This window comes from Mustelus asterias, chromosome 27 (genome assembly GCF_964213995.1).
Source record: "Mustelus asterias chromosome 27, sMusAst1.hap1.1, whole genome shotgun sequence".
Lineage (NCBI taxonomy): Eukaryota > Metazoa > Chordata > Chondrichthyes > Carcharhiniformes > Triakidae > Mustelus > Mustelus asterias.
The window spans coordinates 12,368,281-12,389,965 of NC_135827.1; the positions used below are offsets into that span (position 1 = coordinate 12,368,281).

At 46.2% G+C, this 21,685-nt stretch overlaps 1 pseudogene; it reads left to right on the forward strand.

Moving 5' to 3' along the window:
• Positions 1–21,685, forward strand: part of LOC144479891 (cytochrome b-like) — a 130,387-nt pseudogene that overhangs the window by 42,420 nt on the left and 66,282 nt on the right.

Consider the following 21,685-nt stretch of genomic DNA (forward strand, 5'->3'; position numbering starts at 1 on the left):
CATAGAATGCCTACAGTGCAGAAGGAGGCCATTCAGCCCGTCGAGTCTGCACCGACCACAATCCCACCCAGGCCCTATTCCGATAACCCGCATTTACCCTGCTAATCCCCCTGACACATGGGTCAATTTAGCATGCCAATCCAACCTAACGTGCACATCTTTGGACTGTGGGAGGAAACCCACACAGACACGGAGAGAACATGCAAATTCTCTACTTGTGTCGAGAATTATCTCCATCGGGGACGATTTGGGTTGAATGACATGCTCCTGTGTTGCAGATTCAAAGTCATTTTCTTTATCTTTTTCTCAATAGTTTCCTACTGCACACTGTTCTTACAGAACAGTGTAGGCCGAAGCACAACTGTTTCCCCTCCCCTGGGGTGGCACTGTGGTTGGCACTGCTGCTTCATAGCGCCAGGGACCCGGGTTCAATTCCCAGCTTGGGTCACCGTCTGAGCGGAGTTTGCACGTTCTGCCTGTGTCTGCACGGGTTTCCTCTGGGTGCTCTGGTTTCCTCCCACAGTCTAAAAGATGTGCAGTTTACGTACATTGGCCTTTCTAAATTCCCCCTCAGTGTACCCAAACAGGCGTCAGAGTGTGACGACTAGGGGATTTTTCACAGTAACTTCATTGCAGTGTTAATGGAAGCCTACTTGTGACACTAATAAATAAACTCCTTGTTTTCTTCAGAGGCTTTCATTTCTTCCTTTCTCACTCTGTCTTGTCATTCACTTCATTTCCAGTCCACTTTCCCCATCTCTTCTTCCTTTTTTTCCGTTATTACCTCTATCTTTTGGTCCTCAGTTAGTTTCTGACATATTGCTGACTCGGGGCTACAATATCTAGAGGAAGGTCAAAGGCTTTTTTAACATTGGTCTACAATGAACTCATTAGACACACCATCTGAATACTTATCAGCCTCTTTGCAACACAGAGAATAGTTTCAGATGAATGAGAATTGATAGCGGCATCCTTAAATTAATAATGATATGCAGAAGGCCCAGGGAATTCTTTTTAATGAGTAGACCATCACAAAAACTTATAGTCTTGAATATCTGTGGAATTTATAATGTTGTCTTTGATACCTAATTTGTGGTTTGGCCATTTTTATGCAAATTACACTCCTGTATAGCTAAAGGGCAGACAGAGGATACAAGGGAGAGAGAGATAAAGTAAAAGTAAAGTTTATTTATTAGTCACAAGTAAGACTTACATTAACACTGCAATGAAGGTACTGTGAAATTCCCCTAGTCGCCACACTCCAGCACCTTTTCGGGTCAATGCACCTAACCAGCACATCTTTCAGACTGTGGGAGGAAACCGGAGCACCCAGAAGAAACCCACGCAGACATGGGGAGAATGTGCAACTCCACATAAACAGTGACCCAAGCCGGGAATCAAACCCAGGTCCCTGGTGCTGTGAGGCAGCAGTGCTAACCACTGTATCACCGTGCGATGGACTGAGAGAGGGAATAGAAAAGAGGAATAAAGCCACAAAAAATAAAGATCAATGCATTTCTACATCATCGTTCATCAGTTCAGCAAGTCCCAAAGTGTTTTATAGCCAATGAAGTACTTTTGTCATGTGGTGTGCACAGCAAGATCCCATAAACAACAATGCAACAATGAGCCCATACTCTGTTTTGAATGATGTTGGCTGAGGGCTGAATCATACAATTCCTGCAGCACAGAAGGAGACCTTTTGGCCCATCGAGTCTGCACCGTCTCTCCAAAAGAGCACCTTACACAGGTCCACCCCCCGCCACCCCCATAACCCTACACATTTACCACAGCTAATCCACAATACTATGGATACTAAGGGGCAACTTAGCATGGTCAATTCCCCTAACGTGGACATTGATGGGCTGTGGGAGGAAACTGGAGCACCCGGAGAAAACCCAGACAGACACAGGAAGAAGGTGTAAAAACCACACAGACAGTCACCCAAGGCTGGAATCGAACCTCGGGTCCCTGACGCAGTGAGGCAGCAGTGCTAACTATTGTGCCACCGTGCCATCCTGGATGGGGAGAACTCCCCTTTGGAATGGTGCCGAGGGACCTTATATGCCTGCTTAGGGGGAACACGTGAGGCCTCCATTCAATGTCTCGTTTGAAAGATGAATTCTTCAGTGGTGTAGCACTCTCTCAATAATGTATTAAAGTGTCTGGGTAGGTTTAGTGCACAAGTTTCTCAGATGGGGCTTGAACCAACAACCTTCTGACTCAGATATGAGTGTTATTCCTCAGGACACCCATGTTAAATATGTTTCTCAACAAAATCACTGGGTAATCTCCTCTTTCGATTATTACGCGTAAAGCTCCCTATTTTTCCTTTGAACCTCGCCTGCTTTACATTTTTTATTTCTCTTCTTTTTCCCGCTTTCTGCAATAAATGAATGCTTCGTAAATAGTGGGGGAGAATCACTCTTTTCATCTTTTTTTTAACAACGATTTGTCAGGGTGCTTTTGGAGGTCTTTGGACTTGGTCCAAATCAGCTCTGACCCACGGCGGAAATAATCCCATCAATCAAAAAATCTATCCTAACAATCTAAGTGAGGTCTGACCAGCGCATTATAGAGCATAATCTCTGTTGATTTATATGATTCAATGCTGGCTATGTATTCTGGAATTCAATTTGCTTCTTAATTCCTTCTCCATATACCGTGACATTAAATCTTCCTCTGCTAATTATTTTTGCAGCATCCCTGTGTCACTCTGTTTTTCATTCAGTGTAATCGTTTACCATTGCTCTGAAATTTAGATTGCCATTTCAACTTCCGATTGCAGCACTGATCCAACTCCATTTGCGATGTTTTCAATTGCATCCTCTGCCCACACTGCTCAAACTATTTGAATGATTTGTGTTAATTTCACAAGGTTGCAAACTCATTTCTTCACCTAGACTGTTGAATGTAGATAAATGTAGATAGACTGGGGCGGCACGGTGGCACAGTGGTTAGCACTGCTGCCTCACAGCGCCAGGGACCCGGGTTCAATTCCAGCCTCCGGGAGTCACTGTCTGTGCGGAGTCTCACGTTTTCTCCGTGTCTGCGTGGATTTCCTCTGGGTGCTCTGGTTTCCTCCCACAGTCCAAAGATGTGTGGGTTAGGTAGATTGGCCATGCTAAATTGACCCTTGTGTTAGGGGGATTAACAGGATAGATGTGTCGGGTTATGGGAATAGGGCCTGGATGGGATTCGATGGGCCAAATGGCCTTCTTCTGCACTGTAGGGATTCTACGACAACAGACTACGAGTGGCCAAGCATTGTGATATTTCTCGAGGTGCCTCACCAGATCTGTCCTTCGACAGATACGGGCGGCACGGTAGCTCAGTGGTTAGCACTGTTGCTTCACAGCTCCAGGGACCTGGGTTCGATTCCCGGCTTGGGTCACTGTCTGTGTGGAGTTTGCACATTCTCCTCGTGTCCGCATGGGTTTCCTCCGGGTGCTCCGGTTTCCTCCCACAGTCCAAAGATGTGCAGGTTAGGTCGATTGGCAATGCTAAAATTGCCCCTTAGTGTCCTGAGATGTGTAGGTTAGAGGGATTAACGGGTAATATATGTAGGGATATGGGGGTAGGGCCTGGGTGGGATTGTGGCCGGTGCAGACTCGATGGGCCGAATGGCCTCTTTCTGCACTGTAGGGTTTCTATGATTCTATGATTCTATGACCTCTCAAGAGCATTCTTGTAATTCCTGTTTTCATTTGGTAGTAAACACACTGTTTTTACTGCAAACTCTGTTTACCCCAGTCCAACGCCGGCATCTCCACCTCATTTGGTAGGACAGAACTTGAGTATTGCTGAATAAAGAGACTTGATTAGCACTGCTACCTCACAGCGCCAGGGCCCCATGTTCGATTCTCGGCTTGGGTCACTGTCTGTGCGAAGTGTGCATGTTCTCCTCATGTCTGCATGGGTTTCCTCTGGGTGCTCCGGTTTCCTCCCACAGTCCAAAAGACGTGCTGGTTAGGTGCTAAATTCTCCTTTGGCGTACCTGGACAGGCACCAGAGTGTGGCGACTAGGTGACTTTCACAACAACTTCATTGCAGTGTTAATGTAAGCCTACTTGTGACACCAATAAATGAAGTTAAACTTTTTTTGTTGAACCTTTTCAGTCTTGCGTTCACCAAGACATTTGCAAGAATACAATGTAAAGTAAAATTAACCAAATTATTTAAACTAATTATTTAATTTATATTAATTATATATCTAATATATATTAGATATTCATAATATTTTATTTTTATTTTATAAAAATATTTTATAATACATATATAATAAAAACATACAATTATAATTGATTATAAATATAATAATTAAAAAATAACAAACAAAAAACTATGAGATTTCCCTTACATTGTGTTCTGATGAGTGCAAGATGAAAAACTTTGACAAAAAGTATCTTTTTCAGCAATCCATGTTTTGATACATTTACTTTCTCTTATGTTTTGAGAAGGATTCCCTTGCGGATCAGGGTCACAGAGCTAACACTATACTAGCCTCTGGCACAAAATATTAATGCTTTTACATACTGTGTCTTTAAAGAGTTTGCATATTTACCATTTAAATGATTCAGTGGAGAAAATAAATCTTTCTTAACTATTAATAAAGTGTTTTATAACTTCTAATTCCTAAATAGACATTAATGCACCAATGACAGAGTTAAATTAGATTTATGAATCTCTCGTTCCCTGCAATGTTGGGAAATTGGCCTTCTGGGTTTTCTTTATCTCATTGATTAAATACGTCATGTGCCTTGGCTTAATCTAGTCTTCAGACTTCAGTATTTCCCAAATCTTTCCTCATAGTTTATCCTCCTTGCATTTATCGTTGACTCATGGAGTACATCTTTGTCTTCACTGTCTGGTGGAGTGAAGCAGCTACCCCTTCCAGAGTCTTACCTGATTTCCTGTCCCTTATATTGAAATTGATGGATTGGAAATCAGATGGATTCGCTGAAGGGTGACAGATACACTCCGTTAGAATTAAATTTTAATCCATCTGTATGTCACAAAAAGAGCTTTCCAGCAAACTCACATCTCAGTTGTAGCACAGATTAAATGCAGCAAAACAAATCTCCTCAACTCTATTTTAATGTCCTACTCTTAGAAGAACACTACCTACTGCCCCATTCTCCATTTCTTACTGATTTTGAGAATATTTGCATTTTTTCTTAATTAATTCATGGGACATGGGCATTGCTGGCTGGCCAGCATTTATTGTGTGGAGATGCCGGCGTTGGACTGGGGTAAACACAGTAAGAAGTTTAACAACACCAGGTTAAAGTCCAACAGGTTTATTTGGTAGCAAAAGCCACACAAGCTTTCGAGGCTCTAAGCCCCTTCTTCAGGTGAGTGGGAATTCTGTTCACAAACAGAACTTATAAAGACACAGACTCAATTTACATGAATAATGGTTGGAATGCGAATACTTACAACTAATCCAGTCTTTAAGAAACAAAACAATGGGAGTGGAGAGAGCATCAAGACAGGCTAAAAAGATGTGTATTGTCTCCAGACAAGACAGCCAGTGAAACTCTGCAGGTCCACGCAACTGTGGGGGTTACAGATAGTGTGACATGAACCCAATATCCCGGTTGAGGCCGTCCTTGTGTGTGCGGAACTTGGCTATCAGTTTCTGCTCAGCAACTCTGCGCTGTCGTGTGTCGCGAAGGCCGCCTTGGAGAACGCTTACCCGAATATCAGAGGCCGAATGCCCGTGACCGCTGAAGTGTTCCCCAACAGGAAGAGAACAGTCTTGCCTGGTGATTGTCGAGCGCTGTTCATTCATCCGTTGTCGCAGTGTCTTTATAAGTTCTGTTTGTGAACAGAATTCCCACTCACCTGAAGAAGGGGCTTAGAGCCTCGAAAGCTTGTGTGGCTTTTGCTACCAAATAAACCTGTTGGACTTTAACCTGGTGTTGTTAAACTTCTTACAGCATTTATTGCCCATCCTTCATTACCCTTGAACTGCTAAGCCATTTCAGAAGGCAGTTGAGAGTCAACCACATTGCTGTGGCTCCGGATTCACATGTAAGCCAGACCAGGTAAGGATGGTAGATTTCCTTCCCTAAAGGACGACAGTGAACCAGATTGGTTTTTCTGACAATTCGTGATCATCAGTAGATTTTCAATTCCAGATTTTTTTTATTGAATTCAAGTTCTACCATCTGCCATGGCAGGATTCAAACCCTGGTCCCCAGAACACTTGCTGAGTTTCTGGATTAATAGTCTAGCGATAATACCATTAGGCCATTACCTCCACGTGGACCCATGTCATCAAGAAACTAGATTGGTGTTGCCTAAAGCTGGTGAAGGGGATGATAATTTGAAGTTTAGAATTGCAAAGGCAATGGGACATTTTCCTAAGGTGTGAAACCCACCCAACAGCTGTAAGTCTCTGAAAAATGCCAATTTGTAAATACAGTTAGGTCAGTCCAGTGAAATAATGAGTCCTGCAAGGGGATAAATCTCTTCAAAGCTAAGCTTTGACTGTCAGCACAGACTCAGTTAGTAGCATTCATGCCTCTGAGTTACTAAGTACCAGGCTCAAATTCCTCTCCAGGGCTTCAAAACAAAATTCAACAATGACACTCTAGTGCAGCACTGATAGAGTGGCAAAAAAATAAAAAGCTCACTGTTTATGAGCCGCCACTGTTAGAATCCATAGAATCCCTACAGTGCAAAAGGAGGCCCATTTGGCCCATCAAGTCTGCACCAACCACAATCCCACCCAGGCCCTATTCCCATAACCCCACATATTTACTCTGCTAATCCCCTGACACCAGAGTCAATTTAGCATGACCAATCAACCTAACCCCGCACGTCTTTGGACTGTGGGAGGAAACTGGAGCACCCAGCGGAAACCCAAGTCAACACGGGGAGAATGTGCAAACTCCACGCAGACAGTGACCCAAGGCCGGAAGTGAACCTGGGTCCCTGGTGCTGTGAGGCAGCAGTGCTAACCACTGTGCCACCGTGTCACCATTGGCGGTTGAGGCAGTCCTTTGTGGTCCTTGTTTTTTTCCTGAAAATGCTACTTTGGAATTTTGAAGTGTCCCTTACAACAACTTTGTCTGTTGCCCCACTATGATGTCATCAGGCCAAGTTCCTTTAGATAGAATTTCTCTACATCAATGATGTATTCCAATAAGTAACAGTGATAGGACTCTGGACTTAAGATAGCAAGGAGAAAGATAGGGTCACAGCTCCATTTTCAGACTTCTTCTTCTTATACAGTAGCCCAAAGAGAAACCTTATATCATAGCTTTTCATAAAGGGGTTTTGGTCATGTGACATCTGCCTTTCATGCACAATGTGGGGGGGGGGGGGTGATCCATGTTAACAAAATGAGCTTTGATCTCCCATTGTCAAAGTTATCAAGATGCCATCAAAACAGGTAGGTGTCCTTCTCATCCTCCATGTATGATAGCTTTATTAGTTCTCCATTGTTCTTGGTAGTTTCTATCGTCAGAAAGTGTAGTCATTGCCTTTACATTTTGTAATGAGTGCAGACAATGTCAGGTACAAAGTCCATCATCCGGACTGCCTGTAGCCATGTCTCCTGACAAATCCAAGGTAGATTCCAGACTTGGCCAATTTGTAGGTCAGGTGACTTCTGCAGCCAGCCTAAATTCAGTGTCTTTGCTTGGCAGAAATCCTTTCAAAGATGTGCAATGTGGGTGGAATTCTCCAGCCATTCACGGCCACGATATTCTCCCACCCTGCTGCAGTGAATGGCTGGAGATTACCAGCCTCTTTATCTCGCCAACCAACAAAATTAAAGATTAGCATTCCACATACACGCGTCACATCTTCATGACAAGCCCATTGAGATATCCTGTGGTCATGAAAAATGCTTCTTTAATGCAAGTCTTTCTTTCCTACCTTTTTAGAGTCAAGGGTGTAGATACAACAACGTTTAAACATTAGACTTTAAAAAGAAATAGGCATAAAAAGACAAATAGGATTTTTTTTACACATAGTCGGCATTGAGTATAAATTCATCAATGTAATGTTAAACGTCTAAAAGATGTTGATTAGATCAAAGTTGAAGTACTGTGTGTAACTCTGAACAGTTCACTTTAATATGATGTCTGATCTATGAACAAGTCATGATGTAGAGATGCCGGCGTTGGACTGGGGTAAGCACAGTAAGAAGTCTCACAACACCAGGTTAAAGTCCAACAGGTTTATTTGGTAGCAAATAGCTTATGGTAGACAAAGCTTATGGTATTTGCTACCAAATAAACCTGTTGGACTTTAACCTGGTGTTGTGAGACTTTTTACTATGAACAAGTCACAGAGATTATGCACTGGAATGTCTCAAGATGCATGAGGGGGTTATCACTGTGAAAAAAGGTGCAACAATTGAGTCTTAGAGAAGGTTGAGAAGTGACTGTAACATCACATCGAAAAAAAGTGAGCATTTGCAAAGAAAGCAGACAGAGAAAGGGTAAAGAATTGGTATTCGGACAGGTATGGGGTGGCAGTGTGGCACAGTGATTAGCACTGCTGCCTCACAGCGCCAGAGACTCTGGTTTGATTCTCGGCTTGGGTCACTGTTTATGCAGAGTCTAAACATTCACCCGGTGTCTGCATGGGTTTCCTCCGGGCGCTCTGCTTTCCTCCCACAGTCCAAAAGATGCGCTGGTTAGGTGCATTGGCCATGCTAAATTCTCCTTCAATGTACCCGAACAGGCACCGGAGTGTGGCGACAGGGGGATTTTCACAGTAACTCCATTGCAGTGTTAATGTAAGCGTACTTGTGACACTAATAAAGAAAATTAAAACTTCAAGAGATTTTTCCAATCACAGGCGTCACAGACCGAGTGACCTGCGTGTTTTATGATGCAGAAAAATTTCAGGCACAGAGTAGCAATTACAAAGGACAGAAATTTGAAGCAAAAACCAAGAACAATAGAAATACAAAGCAGTGATTTTAGCCCCTTAACATTTCGCAATTCCTCAGAAACATTTGTTTGCCTTTTGTGTTGAGTATTCCCTGCCTGGTGTAAGTGCTATTTAATATGCTTCACTCAAACCAGCCAAGGATATCGAACAGTATTGAACATCTTGCTTCCAGTCACTGTATTGACAGTGGCATTTGAGTGAAATGTAAAATAATATAAAAAGATAGAATATGGGCTCAACACCGAACAAATGAAGAGCGCTATTACCAACTGTCATAAAACAGAATATATTTCATTCATCAGACTCAACCTGTTGGATTTTAAATGAGGCACCTCAGAGTTGAATGGGTTTACCTTTTTGCCATCTTTACATACTGAAACTCACGTGAACATAGCAAAATGTGAAGGGCAAACCTCTTTGTAGAAGGCCATGTTGTAAAGATCAAGGTAAATTTATAAACACTATTAGAGCAAACCCCCCCCCCCCCCCAAAATATGTTCTGAAGCCCGACTAGACCCCAGCAGTTTTTCTATTTTTGGCATGTGTGTGAGGATAAGGGGTTGGGGAGGGGAGTGGGGGGGAGGGGGTGATTCTCCCAGCCTGCTGCACTGCTCGGGTAGCGCAGCAGACCGGGAGACATCAGTGGGGGGCCTGTAGCGAGACTGGCAAGAACTCGTTTAATTTGATTTGATTTAATATTGTCACATGTATTAGCATACAGTGAAAAGTATTGTTTCTCGCGCGCTATACAGACAAAACATACCATTCATAGAGAAGGAAATGAGAGAATGTAGAATGTAGTGTTACAGTCATAGCTAGGGTGCAGAGAAAGATCAGCTTAATGCAAGGTTGGTCCATTCAAAAGTCTGACAGCAGCAGCGGGGGAAGAAGCTGTTCTTGAGTCAGTTGGTACATGACCTCAGACTTTTGTATCTTTTTCCCGACGGAAGAAGGTGGAAGAGAGAATGTCCGGGGTGCGTGGGTTCCTTAATTATGCTGGCTGCTTTGTCGAGGCAGCGGGAAGTGTAGACAGAGTCAATGGATGGGAGGCTGGTTTGCATGATGGATTGGGCTACATTCATGACCTTTTGTAGTTTCTTGCAGTCTTGAGCAGAGCAGGAGCCATACCAAGCTGTGAGACAACCAGAAAAAATGCTTTCTATGGTGCATCTGTAATGGTTGGTGAGAGTCGTAGCTGACATGCCAAATTTTCTTAGTCTTATGAGAAAATAGAGGCGTTGGTGGGCTTTCTTAACTATAGTGTCGGCATGGGGGGATGTGGACTGGTTGTTGGTGATCTGGACACCTAAAAACTTGAAGCTCTCGATCCTTTCTACTTCGTCCCTGTTGATGTAGACAGGGGCACTACGCTTCATCTCCTTCATTTTGTTGACATTGAGGGAGAGATTTTTGTCACCTCACCAGTTCACCAGATTCTCTATCTCATTCCTGTACTCTGTCTCATAATTGTTTGAGATTTGTCGCAGTGTTGTGCTGGAGTCATCACAGACAACAGGGCATAGAAGTCAGCAGATTGTTTCTATCAGTGCTGTGGATGACAGGGAAGAAGCAAGCTGTAGTGACAGGGTTAGGAGGGTCAGGAAATAATAGGAGTGTGATAATGACACAAGTGTTCATCGCATGCATATGCGTTCCACCCATTAAATATAATTGCACCCATTCCACATCTCTTGTGTATACCTCCTCTGCATACTGGATTGTGTTGTGGTCCATCAGGGGGTCACACCACATTCCCTCCCCCCTGATTATCGCTGATCTTGCATCATGTACGGGCAGCATGGGGGCACAGTGGTTAGCACTGCTGCCTCAGAGCGCCAGGGACCCGGGTTTGATTCCCAGCTTGAGGCACTCTCTGTGCGGAGTCTGCACATTCTCCCCACGTCTACGTGGGTTTCCTCCCACAGTCCGAAAGACGTGCTGGTTAGGTGCATTGGCCATGCTAAAGTCTCCCTCAGTGTACCCGAACAGGCACCGGAGTGTGGCGACAGGGGGATTTTCACAGTAACTCCATTGCAGTGTTAATGTAAGCCTACTTGTGACATTAATAAATAAGCTAAACTAAACTAAACCTCTGTTGTGTGAAGCCATCTATGTCACAGTGTGACCCTTCCCATCTCTTTTCCGACAGCAGTGAGCCGTCAACCTCGACATAAAAAATGGCTGTGTGAGACATCCTCTTGAGCAGTGCGGGTACAAATAATAATCATTCATAGCTATGTAATCATAGAATCGCTACAGTGCAGAAGGAGGCCATTTGGCCTATTGAGCCTACACCAACCACAAGCTCACTCAGGTCCTATCCTCTTAACCCCATCTATTCACCCTGCTAGTCCTCCTGATACTAGGGGAGAATTTAGCATGGCCAATCCACCTAACCCGCACATCTTTGGAGTGTGAGAGGAAATCGGAGCACCCGGAGGAAACCCACACAGACATGGGGGAGAACGTACAAACTCCACACATACAGTCACCCGAGGCCGGAATTGAACCCGGGTCCCTGGCACTCTGAAGCAGCAGTGCTAACCACTGTGCCACCCATTAAGATGCAAAATGGAACTTATGCATTCCCCCAACTCATCTGCATGGTGGAAAACTGAAGGTGTCATGTAGATGGGGAGATGTCGATGAACGTGAAGAGGGGTAACCTCTTCTTTATCTCTGTGTACTCTCTGCCATTCCTGAGTGTCTTCAATCTAAATGGCCAGAGATTGTGTATGCGCCTGTCTGCCTTGCGATGATGTGGAGATGCCGGCATTGGACTGGGGTAAACACAGTAAGAAGTCTCACAACACCAGGTTAAAGTCCAACAGGTTTATTCGGTAGCAAAAGTCACTAGCTTTCGAAGCGCTGCTCCTTCATCAGGTGATGAAGGAGCGATGATGCAGGCAATATGAAATTTAGCTTTCAGTTTCCTCACGTTCTCCTCTCTATTGGATCATAGGGATAAAAGCATAAGTTACCAGCAGTCTCCAAAAGTTATTTTTATGCTACTGACAAGTGAATGGCTGTGGTTTTCAGAGATTGCTGACTCACCCCTACCAGCCAATGCAATCGTCGCCATAGCTATGGATGCTCTCAGTTTCACAGTATCCTTTGCCCGCAACAAACCCCACCTTCCCTCCTTGCCCAACCTCAGTGGATGCCCTGCTATGAGATGGACATGGGCAGGCATTTGCATGGTCTGCATTTATTCCTGTTTGCACATTATTTATTCAGTAAACTGAGTGACTACATACTTTGCAATGCACAGGAGGGATGATGGTCTGTGAGGGCAGGAGATTCTTTTTGGGGACGGGAGTGGGAGTGGGGGGCGGGGGGGGGGGGGGTAGGGGGCTGGAATTCTCATCTCTGAGCCTGGCAACTAAAGTTTAAAGTTTATTTATTAGTCACAAGTGGGCATACATTAACATTGCAATGAAGTTACTGTGAAAATCCCCTCGTCGCCACACTCCGGCACCTATTCGGGTACACGGAGGGAGAATTTAGCACGGCCAATCCACCTAAACAGCACACCTTTCAGACTGTAGGAAGCAACCGGAGCACCCGGAGGAAACCCACACAGACACGGGGAGAATGTGCAGACTCTGCACAGACAGTGACCCAAAGCCGGGAATCGAACCCGGGTTCCTGGCGCTGTGAGGCAGTAAGGTTCTGAGTTGTTGTTTTCAAAAGGCTTCCCCTGCTTGACCACATTCCACCTTGTGTTTTTGGAGTCACCATGACAGAGGGGAATGATGCACGTCAATCGAACTCAAGACACAAGGCTTCGGTAACTGAAGGCTTTTATTGCCTAACAATGGAACTACTAGAACGTAAGTACACCACCCCAGACTTACGAGGTCCCGCCCGAGCAGGGGGTCTTATACCTCTCCCAGGAGGCGGAGCCCGACTGGGATGTGCCACAACAGTAACAACCACAGGTGTATTAATCCCACAGTGTGAACACCCTAGCCCAACAACAACATTAGAACAATCCCACAGTGTGAACACCCTAGCCCAACAATAACATTAGAACAACCCCACAGTGGGAACCAACGATGGTTCACCACAGGGAATAACCACAATGGTAGTAAAAGGTCACTTCACAGAGATCAATAATTGGAATGAATGAATCATATAAATGCTTTTTTACATTGCTGGCTCATTATTACCTCTTGGGGCAGGGATGCGCCTCACATGCCTCAGTTGTTATTCCTCATCATTTGGGAATACAGATTTTAATTGGCTGTCCTTTTAATCATCCCCCCCCCCCCCCCCCGGCTCCTCACTCCAATGCTCCTCCCAGAAGCTCGAACAGCCCTCTCCAACAGCACTGTTTTTGGTTTCACTTTCCACTACCCAAAAGGAAAAATAAAAACTGGGAATAAGAAGACTGGTCCAAACTGTTTATTTCCTGTTGGGTGCCCCATCGCTTCAGGTTCCAAGATGGTGGTCCTCAGGTTTTATGAGCAGACCAACTTGGACCCTCCCCGTTTGATTGGGGAAATCCCACCCATTGTCCTGGGGGTAGACAACATTCAGATTTCTCTCCCTTCTGTTATTCTCAGATTCCATTGCTGTAGTGGTTCATATCCCTGTGTTGTCCCTTGAGTCATTCAAAGTGGATGTTCCAATGCCCTGTGTAGACCTTATCCCTCCCCATTATTGATTCCCACATCCTTCCATGAGTTCCTGTCCCTGCACTCCCTGTTCCCAATCTACAGGCTGGAGATGCAGCCAAGTACAATGTCACAAACCCCCTAGACTGCACTGTGTGGAGTGCTGACCATGTCATAGAATCCCTACAGTGCAGAAGGAGGCCATTCATCCCATCGAGTCTGCATTGACCACAATTCCACCCAGACCCTTTTCCCGTAACCCCAATATTTACCCTGCTAATCCTCCTGACATGAAGGTCAGTTTAGCATGGCCCATCAACCTAATCCGCACATCTTTGGACTGTGGGAGGAAACTGGAGCACCCAGAGGAAATCCACGCAGACACAGGGAGAATGTGCAAACTCCACACAGACAGTGACCCGAGGCCGGAATTGAACCCGGGTCCCTGGCGCTGTGGGGCAGCAGTGCTAACCACTGTACCACTGTGCGGTCCCGTGTCCACTATGCAACATATTGGGCATTACTGAATGGACTGACATCCCTCTCCCTCCCTGACTGGAACAAATGTCCCTTCAAGCTCAAATCATTACTTACGAGCTTCTTTAATCGGCTGTCTTACTATTCTGCCTGGGACCTCCTTTGGACTGCTGCCTATAACTCTCTTTACTAGTTGACCATGAGATGGCTTTGCCGTGGCCTTCTCCACAACTGAAAATTATTGCAACCTTGACCTGAGGTAAATATAACCCGCTGGAGGCCCCAAACCCCCAATAAGAAGCTGCGGCCATCTTTGAAGAAGAGTGGGCGGGGCTTCAGTGTCCCCATGACCAGGAGACAAAATTATTGATTAATTGATTTTTGGAGTCAAGATAAATGAATATTCCGGAGACCCTTCTCTGAGATCCTGTATATACACTTAGATAAAATGTTTCCTCTCAATTAATTACAAATCAAATCAGTTGTTCATTGAATTTGTGGTTTCAATCCTTGCATTTTGTTCGAGATAGGCCCTCACTGGAAGTGAACCAGAAACCTCAGCTTAATTGAAAGAATAACTGGAGCTTTAGAAACAGATTTATGGTTTCTGGGGTAACTGACCCTGGGTGAAACTGGGTAAAAGAACACAAGGGCGGCACGGTAGCACAGTGGTTAGCACTGCTGCTTCACAGCTCCAGGGACCTTGGTTCAATTCCCGGCTTGGGTCACTGTCTGTGTGGAGTTTGCACATTCTTCCTGTGTCTGCGTGGGTTTCCTCCGGGTGTTCTGATTTCCTCCCACAGTCCAAAGATGTGCAGGTTAGGTTAATTGGCCATGCTAAATTGCCCCTTAGTGTCCCGGGATGCGTAGGTTAGAGGGATTAGCGGGCAAAATGTAGGGATATGGGGATAGGGCCTGGGTGGGATTGTGGTCGGTGCAGACTCGATGGGCCGAATGGCCTCTTTCTGCACTGTAGGGTTTCTATGATGCTGGAATTTTACCGCCTCGCCAGCCCGAGGCTCGCAAGATCCCGCCTGATGCCAATGGAGAATGCTGTTCTGTGACCCTCGCCCACCCCGATTCTGGGGCTGGCGAGACGGTAAAATTCTGGCCACAGAGTCATTCAAGCACAAGTGCAGGTGGTGCAGCACAGGTAGGCTGACCAAGGTGGAGGCTGGGTTCAGGAACAGAGAATAGGCAAACACTCATTTACCGCAGCTGCTCTGTTACTTGCGGATAACATTAGTGCATTTGCACCATCCGGAATACTGGGGCCAGAGCTGAGGAGGTTCTACAGAAACGTACCACTTTGATGCAGAATGTGCAGACCCTGGAATTCGGGTTGGTTGGGTGCTGCTGTCGGCTGGAGATCAGGATGAATTCTTGAAGCAAAGGAGCAGGAATTCTGTCAGAGAATGTTCAGAGCTTTGAAGGGTCTTGTGGCTGAAATTATACACTGAATGGACTGCCCAGTAAACCAGTGAGATTGATCTATTTTGTATCTGCTATTTATTGTGTAATTTATAGTTTATGTTCAGTAAGAAGTCTCACAACACCAGGTTAAATTCCAACAGGTTTATCTGGTAGCACAAGCTTTCAGAGCGTTGCCCCTTCATCAGGTGAGTGAAGAGTTCGGTTCACAAACAGGGCATATACAGACACAAACTCATTTTATAAGATAATGGTTGGAATGTGAGTCTTTACAGGTAATCAAGTCTTTTCAGGTGCACACAATGTGAGTGGAGAGAGGGTTAAGCACAGGTTAAAGAGTTGTGAATTGTCTCCAGCCAGGACAGTTAGTGAGATTTTGCAAGCCCGGGCAAGTCATGGAGGTTACAGATAGTGTGACATGAACCCAAGATCCGGGTTGAGGCCGTCCTCATGTGTGCGGAGCTTGGCTATCAGTTTCTGCTCAGCGATTCTGAGCTGTCGTGTGTCATGAAGGCCGCCTTGGAGAACGCTTACCTGAAGATCAGAGGCTGAATGCCCCTGACTGCTGAAGTGTTCCCCAACAGGAAGAGAACACTCCTGCCTGGTGATTGTTGAGCGGTGTTCATTCATACACTGTTGTAGCATCTGCGTGGTCTCCCCAATGTGCCATGCCTCGGGACATCCTTTCCTGCAGCGTAACAGGTTGACAATGTTGGCCGAGTCACAAGAGTATGTACCATGTACCTGGTGGATGATGTTCTCATGTGAGATGATGGCATCCGTGTCGATGATCCGGCACGTCTTGCAGAGGTTGCTGTGGCAGGGTTGTGTGGTGTTGTGGTCACTGTTCTCCTGAAGGCTGGGTAGTTTGCTGCGTACAATGGTCTGTTTGAGGTTGCGCGGTTGTTTGAAGGGAAGTAGTAGAGGTGGGGGGATGGCCTTGGGAAAATGTTCGTCTTTATCGATGACATGTTGGAGGCTCCGGAGAAGGTGTAGTAGCTTCTGTGCTCCGGGGAATACTGGACGACGAAGGGTACTCTGTACGCCATGTCCCCTGTTTGTCTTCTTCGGAGGTGTGGTGAACCATCGTTGGTTCCCACTGGATAGTACTGAGCCAGGGCTGGCCAGTACTACAAGGATGTACATATGTTACTGTTGGATTGTACTACTGTTGCTGTTGGGTTAGGGTGGGGTTGTTACACCTGTGTTTGTTACTGTTGTGGCACATCCCAGTCGGGCTCCGCCTCCTGGGAGAGGTATAAGAGTCCCTGCTCTGGCCGGGACCCCTTCAGTCTGGGATAGTGTACTAAAGTTCTGATAGCTTCATTATTAGTTAATAAAAGCCTTCATTTGCTGAAGCTTCGAGCCTCGTGTCTAAATTGATGTGCATCAGGAGGTCTGTGTGATTTTACACTGTGGCACGTCGGAACTGTCGATTGATGAGTTGAGCGCCATATCCTGTTCTTACGAGGGCGTCTTTCAGCATCTGTAGGTGTCTGTTGCGATCCTCCTCATCCGAGCAGATCCTGTGTATACGGAGGGCTTGTCCATAGGAGATGGCTCCTTTAACGTGTTTAGGGTGGAAGCTGGAGAAGTGGAGCATCATAAGGTTATCCATGGGCTTGCAGTATAGTGAAGTGCTGAGGTGACCGTCCTTGATGGAGATGTGTGTGTCCAAGAATGCAACCGATTCCGGAGAGTAGTCCATGGTGAATCTGATGATGGGATGTCATCATGTAGTTGTTTCAGCTCCAAAAGTTCGTGCCACCAAATAAAGCTGTTGGACTTTAGCCTAGTGTTGTGAGACTACTTACTGTGCCTACCCCAGTCTAACGCCGGTAACTCCTCATTATAGTTTATGTTGACAGCACTTTGCTTGTTAATTTATGTTTGGGTTATTTTGTTCATTACAGTAAGGTTATAAAAGTGAATTTTTTCTTTCTTTTCATATTAGGGTTATTTGACAAATTTGGTAAGGGTATAAAAGCATAGAATCCTACAGTGTAGAAGAAGGCCATTCAGCCCATCAAGTCTGCACCGACCACAATCCCACCCACGCCCTATTCCCGTAATCCCATGCATTTACCCCAGCCAGTCCCCCTGACGCTAAGGAGCAATTTAGCATGGCTAATCCACCTAATCCGAAGGGTACGTCGTCCACCGTGTCCCATGTTTGTCTTCCAAGGAGGTCTCCGTGGTTTTTCACTGTGGCGCGTCGGAACTGTCGATCGATGAGTTGAGCGCCATATCCTGTTCTTACGAGGGCGTCTTTCAGCATCTGTAGGTGTCTGTTGTGATCCTCCTCATCTGAGCTGGACTTTGGACTGTGGGAGGAAACTGGAGCACCCAGAGAAAACCCAGGCAGACACGGGGAGAATGTGCAAACTCCACACAGTCACCCAAGCCAATAATTGAACCCGGGTCCCCGGCGCTGTGAGGCAGCAGGGCTAACCACTGTGCCACTATATATAACAGACATTGATATAATGCCATGAGTTTATTCCCCACTGACCAACAGCAACAAAAAATATATTTATATAGCATCTTTAGCAGAATAAAATGTCCCAAAGTGCTTCAGGGAACATTACAATGCAAAATTTCACACTTCAAATTAAATACGTTATGAAAATCATTAATATTAATTGCAACAATAGTATAATGCAGTGTTCATTTATATATGTCCTATAGGTGATCCCAGCTTGACCATTAAACAATCAGAAAGTACACATTTTACTCTTATAGGGTCATGCAACATTGTTTAAGTTGATCGAAAAAATATACCATTAGTTAATTATAATTATGTGGAGATAACTCTGCCTTTACCCTCATTATTATGTTCTGCACTTTGCAGCATATGGGCATGGAGACAGTCCATTCATATTTGGGGGAAAGATTCAATCCTTGCAACCCAGGAAACCTCTCAAGGTCTTTTTTGTTCCGCCAAAATGGAAGAAGACCTTCTCCTGCCTGGGCGCCTGATATTATTCAAAATAATGATTGCATACAAAGGGTGTAATTTGATTCTATTTAGTCAGTAATCTCTCAGTTTATACAGATCAAATGATTCATGAAAGTGGGATGATTAACAACATAGGTTTTCACTGTCAGTGAGAAGTGTTGGAGCCCTCAGGTGTCTGTGTGCGACATGATATTTAAGAAGTCAAAGGACAAAATGATTCACAATTGTTTCTGTGCTTTCATCATCAGCATGTCTAAAGACTCTTAGAATCATAGAATCCTACAATGCAGAAGGAGGCCATTCGGCCCATTGGGTCTGCACCGACCACAATCCCACATAGACCCTATCCCCATATTCCCATGCATTTACCCCAGCTAGTTCCCCCTAACACTAAGGGGTAATTTAGCATGGCCAATCAACCTAACCTGCACATCTTTGGACTGTGGGAGGAAACTGGAGCACCCGGAGGAAACCCACGCAGACACGGGGAGAACATGCAAACTCCACACAGACAGTGACCTAAGCCGGAATTGAACCCAGGTCCTTGGCGCTGTGAGGCAGCAGTGCAAACCAGTGTGCCATCATGCTGCTTCTCACTACAATATATTTTCAATATCTACTGTGCAACACAACTTTATCTTGATATTTCAATGCCTCAAAAAAAGTAATACAATCACAAAGATAGAATGGGATAAGAGGTACGTAGACAAAAGGACAAGATTGAAGTCAATAGAACAATGCTCATGAGAAATTATGTGCAGTGTAAGCCAGGTTACTGATTCATTCTGAGCCTATGACACAGTTCTGTCCTGGTATGTTCACCCCACAAATCCTGGTCAATAAATTTTCATTTGCAATGGAATAAATAGAACCCCAGCCATGATTCCACTCTTTGTTCACAAGATAACTTTGGATGCCAAAGGACATCCAGAATGACACACAAATATATAGGGTGGTATTTTACGAGATTTTTTCTAAGTGTCCAGCCAGTGTGAGTTCCTGATCCATTTTTCGGGTGAGTTTTCACGCACAATCCTATGCACTCAGTCTTTGAAAGTATGGGCTAGACCATTTCTAGCTGATAGAGGCAGTGGGCGGGGCCTAATTCACCAGACAGCCAGCAACTCAGATTGGAGCCACAAACTGCGCATGCGCAGGAAAAGCGGAAAAACCCCCCAACTCTGCTGGCAGAGACCCCCCCCCACCCCCGGGCCAGATACAGCCTCCCCCTCCCCCATGGACATTGGAGACCCCCCTCCCAATATCACTGACCCCTTTATGCACCCCCCCACCCCTCCTCCCGGACCCCCTTGTATATGGCCCCCTCATCACACCCCCCTAGCCCCATTGCTGACTGACATGACCCTTTCTCTCTCTTGCTCCCGATCATCACAAATCCGAAACAACGGGCGCGTGACTCACCCAAACTGCCTGCAGCTGATCTGCTCTAACAAGGGAAAACTCCATAAAAACCCCAAGGATGGACAGGCAGGCAGTGCAGGAAGAAATGGCCTGACAGCTCTCTGTTTTTCGGATGCAGGGGTGTGGCTAGGTTGCCGGGGGCAGTGGAGGCAAGTTGGGACACTCTTTTCCCCCCAGCAGGATGCCGTCCCAGAGGAAGGGATGGAAACGCAGCCTGGGAGGAGGTGGCAGCATGCGTTAGTGCCAGGGCACTGGCCAGGAGAACTGGGAAGCAGTGCTGCAAGAAACTGAATGACCTAACCCAGGCAGCAAAGGTGAGTGTTTAACCTCATCTAGCATCTTCCCCCTAAATGACCCCCAGAACCCTGCATGCATCCAGCCTCTGACCCCCAAGCACCTCCCTCCTCCTCCCAAGAGTATCACAACCCTTGGCCTCTGAGAGCCAACCCCCTCTTACCCTTCAGGACTTGTTTCATCAGATTTTACGTTGCTCCTTCGGTCCCCACAGGAGAGAGGATGAAGACACGGGGTGGTGTGCCTGAGATTTGGGTCCTCAGCCACTTTGAGGAGTGGGTACTGGAGCTTGCGCAAGAGGAGGTTATAGCGACAGTATGGTCGGGCTGGAGCATAGAAGTGGGCACCTGCCAGCCCTCCATTTGTTGGAGAAATCTCAAGTAAGTTGCATGCCTATCATAGGCGGTGACTCAGCTGACCCCAGGCTACATGGCGGGTCTCTGAGATCACTTTTCTCTCAGCTGCTGGAGATGCAGCAACAGAGCCAAGGAATGTAGATGGGGCTGACAGCAACACTGGACTGACTGAGAGTCCCAAAGCTTTCAGATGGACCAGCTATTGCCTGCCTTGTGTGGTTTCCAGGTCAACACTGCAAGTGTGGGGCAGGAAATCCTCAAGTCTATCAATACCATGAGTAGCAGGTTCCAAGCGATGGCCGAGTCACAGCAGGCCACAGCTGAGGGCCTCAATAGTCTTTGAGATTCTGCAGCCCATGGCTGAGAAGCTTGAGAGCTTGAAGGAGACCCAGCAGGCTATGACTACAGCACTTGAGAACATGGCCCAGTTGCAGAAGGTCATGGTTGAGAGGCTGCAGAGCATGGCTCAGTCTTTCAGGGCACTTGCTGCTATCATTGACAGGTAGGCCCCAACTCAGAGGGCCATCGCTGAGGGCTCAATCACCATGGCAAGAACGCAGGTGGCCCCCCAGGACTGGCAGGGCCAGGTGATACCGGAGCTTTTGGAGCTCACTGCAGAAGCTGCGCCATCCCATGGAGTGACCCGGGGCCCACAGAAACCCCAAGGGAGGCGGAAGGGCTCAAGCCCATGCCAGAGCCTTACACCCAGGGGAGTGCAGCTCTGGCTACACCTACTGACTCCTCCCTTCCTGACACCAAGGCATCTTAGAAGCAGCGGGATGAAGAAGGTATCATGGATACGCCCCTGACACCTGGAAGCCGACCAGGGCCCTCAAGGTCCAGGCCCTCCAGAGAACAATCGCCAAGGGCATCACAGGCCACAGTGCATGGCAGACAGCAGGCTACTTCCACCTCCAACGTACATCCTGGAGAGACACTGAAAGGTAGTTGTAGGGCACATAAGGTTAAGAAGTTGTAGCGACTCTAAACTGGCACGCGTGAAGGGCAACACTAGGTAGATAGTGACAAGGCGTCATGGCAGGTGTCATTAGCCAAGTCGGAAGCGGGTACCCCATGCACTCCACGATCCATCCCTGCACCCTGGGCTCCTCCTCAAAGACCTCCAGGATATCAAAACTCCTCAATTTGAGGCTATCATGCACACTGCCGGGGTGCCTGGTGCAGACATGCATGATATTCAGCTGATGGTC